We start from the raw sequence: 6168 nt of genomic DNA on the forward strand, positions 1-6168 counted from the left end.
ATATTTTAATAAAAAAGAATAATTTTATTGATGAAACAAATAAAAACTAAATAGTATAGTATAAAATAATTTTTTTTAAGAAAATTAAATTATTTTTATATGTTGGTTCGCGTTAAATTAAATAATAAAGTGGTCATTTATGTTATTTGAACACCATGTACAAAGAATTCTTTTATGAAATTATTTACAAGTAATTAGATTAATGTTCTTTATATTCATATTGGACGGTCGGAGGCAGGAAATTTTATGATGCTAAATAAATAATTAGTGATATTTTATTAATTATTTTTATACCCATCTCTAAAAAAAACATAAAAAAAGAGAAAAAAGATGGAATTCATTACTTCTAAAAGTAATAAAAATATCTTTATCTAAAAAATTTTTCTCTTAATTATATTTATTTTTTTAAAGTGAATTTAGAAGATAAATAATTGTATGTAATTTATTACCCTCTATGCACCATAAATTTTTTTCAAAGAGGCTATCACTCTTTCAATTAATTTTATATATAAAATTTGAATTTTTATTTTTTTTCTCCCATTGAAAACTCATCAAAAAAACTATAAAAGTATTTTATAAACCTCGAATGAAATTGAAATCTTATAAAAGAAAAAAGAAGAAGAAATTGCAAGCCTAATTTTCAAGTCAAAATTTGATTGAAAAAATGACCTTCCGTATTATTCTCACATGACGGCCGGGTTTGATTGATAATGATATGAATAAGAGAAAGATTTAATTAAAACAATTGATAAATAGAAGGACGCCATTGTATCCAACTTCATGTTGGATTTGAATGTGTTTTTGTTTAATTTTATATTGAGTGGGACACGATCGTGTCAAATTCTATGTTGGACCTGAACATATTTATATCTAACCCTATATTAAGTCTATACACGACCATATCCACGTCCAACTCTACGTTAGGTTCGGATATAATTACATTCATTGCTATGTTGCGCTTAAACGCCTAACCCTATATTAAACTGGACGTAACCGTCCTTGATCATTTTTGGAAAAATAATTTATTTATTTTTTAAAATTTACTTTTAACCTACAATATAAAAACATTAAAAACTATTAATTTAAAATAATAAATAAATAAATTTTAACAACAAAAAAAACACTCATTAAAATACATTTGTGCAATAGACAAGTTAACCACCAAAAAAAAAAATTGCATGTTATGCTCAATTAAATAAAATAAATATTTTAATAAAAAAGAATAATTTTATTGATGAAACAAATAAAAACTAAATAGTATAGTATAAAATAATTTTTTTTAAGAAAATTAAATTATTTTTATATGTTGGTTCGCGTTAAATTAAATAATAAAGTGGTCATTTATGTTATTTGAACACCATGTACAAAGAATTCTTTTATGAAATTATTTACAAGTAATTAGATTAATGTTCTTTATATTCATATTGGACGGTCGGAGGCAGGAAATTTTATGATGCTAAATAAATAATAAGTGATATTTTATTAATTATTTTTATACCCATCTCTAAAAAAAACATAAAAAAAGAGAGAAAAGATGGAATTCATTACTTCTAAAAGTAATAAAAATATCTTTATCTAAATTTTTTTTCTCTTAATTATATTTATTTTTTTAAAGTGAATTTAGAAGATAAATAATTGTATGTAATTTATTACCCTCTATGCACCATAAATTTTTTTCAAAGAGGCTATCACTCTTTCAATTAATTTTATATATAAAATTTGAATTTTTATTTTTTTTCTCCCATTGAAAACTCATCAAAAAAACTATAAAAGTATTTTATAAACCTCGAATGAAATTGAAATCTTATAAAAGAAAAAAAAAAGAAGAAATTGCAAGCCTAATTTTCAAGTCAAAATTTGATTGAAAAAATGACCTTCCGTATTATTCTCACATGACGGCCGGGTTTGATTGATAATGATATGAATAAGAGAAAGATTTAATTAAAACAATTGATAAATAGAAGGACGCCATTGTATCCAACTTCATGTTGGATTTGAATGTGTTTTTGTTTAATTTTATATTGAGCGGGACACGATCGTATCAAATTCTATGTTGGACCTGAACATATTCATGTCTAACCCTATATTAAGTCCATACGCGACCATATCCACGTCCAACTCTACGTTAGGTTCGGACATAATTATATTCATTGCTATGTTGTGCTTAAACGCCTAACCCTGCATTGAACTGGACGTAACCGTCCTTGATCATTTTTGGACGCAGTCACAAGCTAGACTTGTTTTCTCCTAGGGTTTGGGCATAAATTAAACCCACCATTCTTCAAATTAGGTGTATATTTTAAAGGTCACTCTACACTAAGACTCTCATACCATGAGTTTTAATTAATAATTATGATACTCCTCGTAATCTTATTAAATACGAATAAATCATCAATACTTATATTAAGTATATGTAATGGTATAAATACTAAGATAATAATATTTTTACTTTTCTACACCTCCTACGTTATATGAAAAGGAAAAAACCAAGTGATATAAAAAAAGAAAAAAAAAAGAAGAAGAAGATGATTGAGTTGTCTTCTCCTGGACCTTAAACCTTCTTGTCCAAATTTTATATAATTTCATAAAAATTCTTTAATATATTTATTAATATAGTTCTTTATATGAATATTTTTGGTATTGACTTGATCTTCAAACAGTCTCTCATCGACACCTACGAGGAACTTTGTGAAAATATTTATTCCAAAAGGAGTTATATATTCCCCGAGAGACAAAGATTTGCTTGAGGAAAAGTTTACACGGCCTTGAAGTGAAGGTTATTAAATTCACCATTAATAATGTAGGAGAATTTCTAAGAGTAATTCATCTCAAAATATTTCCTGTAATTTTTATAACCTGGCAAAGTATATAATCAGTTTTATTCATAGCTTAATTGGCAAGTTTGCTTCCTGATAATATTTCCACCAAGAGTTTAAACAGAAATCTATATAAAGGCCATCCGTTTGCTGAAACCCCAAAACAAAGACACCAATCCAATCCTCCAAAATAATATCTCCATCGTTTCTGTGTACTTGGAATTAATGTTTTTTCAAATAGAAAACTAAATAGTATAGTATAAAATAATTATAAAATAATTTTTTTTTAAGAAAATTAAATTATTTTTATATGTTGGTTCGCGTTAAATTAAATAATAAAGTGGTCATTTATGTTATTTGAACACCATGTACAAAGAATTCTTTTATGAAATTATTTACAAGTAATTAGATTAATGTTCTTTATATTCATATTGGACGGTCGGAGGCAGGAAATTTTATGATGCTAAATAAATAATTAGTGATATTTTATTAATTATTTTTATACCCATCTCTAAAAAAAACATAAAAAAAGAGAGAAAAGATGGAATTCATTACTTCTAAAAGTAATAAAAATATCTTTATCTAAATTTTTTTTCTCTTAATTATATTTATTTTTTTAAAGTGAATTTAGAAGATAAATAATTGTATGTAATTTATTACCCTCTATGCACCATAAATTTTTTTCAAAGAGGCTATCACTCTTTCAATTAATTTTATATATAAAATTTGAATTTTTATTTTTTTTCTCCCATTGAAAACTCATCAAAAAAACTATAAAAGTATTTTATAAACCTCGAATGAAATTGAAATCTTATAAAAGAAAAAAAAAAGAAGAAATTGCAAGCCTAATTTTCAAGTCAAAATTTGATTGAAAAAATGACCTTCCGTATTATTCTCACATGACGGCCGGGTTTGATTGATAATGATATGAATAAGAGAAAGATTTAATTAAAACAATTGATAAATAGAAGGACGCCATTGTATCCAACTTCATGTTGGATTTGAATGTGTTTTTGTTTAATTTTATATTGAGCGGGACACGATCGTATCAAATTCTATGTTGGACCTGAACATATTCATGTCTAACCCTATATTAAGTCCATACGCGACCATATCCACGTCCAACTCTACGTTAGGTTCGGACATAATTATATTCATTGCTATGTTGTGCTTAAACGCCTAACCCTGCATTGAACTGGACGTAACCGTCCTTGATCATTTTTGGACGCAGTCACAAGCTAGACTTGTTTTCTCCTAGGGTTTGGGCATAAATTAAACCCACCATTCTTCAAATTAGGTGTATATTTTAAAGGTCACTCTACACTAAGACTCTCATACCATGAGTTTTAATTAATAATTATGATACTCCTCGTAATCTTATTAAATACGAATAAATCATCAATACTTATATTAAGTATATGTAATGGTATAAATACTAAGATAATAATATTTTTACTTTTCTACACCTCCTACGTTATATGAAAAGGAAAAAACCAAGTGATATAAAAAAAGAAAAAAAAAAGAAGAAGAAGATGATTGAGTTGTCTTCTCCTGGACCTTAAACCTTCTTGTCCAAATTTTATATAATTTCATAAAAATTCTTTAATATATTTATTAATATAGTTCTTTATATGAATATTTTTGGTATTGACTTGATCTTCAAACAGTCTCTCATCGACACCTACGAGGAACTTTGTGAAAATATTTATTCCAAAAGGAGTTATATATTCCCCGAGAGACAAAGATTTGCTTGAGGAAAAGTTTACACGGCCTTGAAGTGAAGGTTATTAAATTCACCATTAATAATGTAGGAGAATTTCTAAGAGTAATTCATCTCAAAATATTTCCTGTAATTTTTATAACCTGGCAAAGTATATAATCAGTTTTATTCATAGCTTAATTGGCAAGTTTGCTTCCTGATAATATTTCCACCAAGAGTTTAAACAGAAATCCATATAAAGGCCATCCGTTTGCAGCTGAAACCCCAAAACAAAGACACCAATCCAATCCTCCAAAATAATATCTCCATCGTTTCTGTGTACTTGGAATTAATGTTTTTTCAAATAGATTTTTATTTTAAAATATATTAAAATATTTTTATATTTTTAATATCAATATATTAAAATTATAAAAAATATTAATTTAATATAATAAATAAACAAATGAATAATGAGCTCCGCTACCTGGAGAGCTCTGATATAAATATATATATATATATATATATTATATATATATATATAAAATGAAAAATGAATAAAGATAAATCTTATTTCCTTAACTTGGTTGTTTATAGCTTGGTATTAATTCTTAGAGTTTAAATTTTTAATTAGTGATATTTTATTAATTATTTTTATACCCATCTCTAAAAAAAACATAAAAAAAGAGAAAAAAGATGGAATTCATTACTTCTAAAAGTAATAAAAATATCTTTATCTAAAAAATTTTTCTCTTAATTATATTTATTTTTTTAAAGTGAATTTAGAAGATAAATAATTGTATGTAATTTATTACCCTCTATGCACCATAAATTTTTTTCAAAGAGGCTATCACTCTTTCAATTAATTTTATATATAAAATTTGAATTTTTATTTTTTTTCTCCCATTGAAAACTCATCAAAAAAACTATAAAAGTATTTTATAAACCTCGAATGAAATTGAAATCTTATAAAAGAAAAAAAAAAGAAGAAATTGCAAGCCTAATTTTCAAGTCAAAATTTGATTGAAAAAATGACCTTCCGTATTATTCTCACATGACGGCCGGGTTTGATTGATAATGATATGAATAAGAGAAAGATTTAATTAAAACAATTGATAAATAGAAGGACGCCATTGTATCCAACTTCATGTTGGATTTGAATGTGTTTTTGTTTAATTTTATATTGAGTGGGACACGATCGTGTCAAATTCTATGTTGGACCTGAACATATTTATATCTAACCCTATATTAAGTCTATACACGACCATATCCACGTCCAACTCTACGTTAGGTTCGGATATAATTACATTCATTGCTATGTTGCGCTTAAACGCCTAACCCTATATTAAACTGGACGTAACCGTCCTTGATCATTTTTGGACGCAGTCATAAGCTAGACTTGTTTTTTCCTAGGGTTTGGGCATAAATTAAACCCACCATTCTTCAAATTAGGTGTATATTTTAAAGGTCACTCTACACTAAGACTCTCATACCATGAGTTTTAATTAATAATTATGATACTCCTCGTAATCTTATTAAATACGAATAAATCATCAATACTTATATTAAGTATATGTAATGGTATAAATACTAAGATAATAATATTTTTACTTTTCTACACCTCCTACGTTATATGAAAAGGAAAAAACCAAGTGA

This window comes from Populus euphratica, unplaced genomic scaffold, assembly GCF_000495115.2.
Source record: "Populus euphratica unplaced genomic scaffold, PopEup_1.0 scaffold8.1, whole genome shotgun sequence".
NCBI lineage: Eukaryota > Viridiplantae > Streptophyta > Magnoliopsida > Malpighiales > Salicaceae > Populus > Populus euphratica.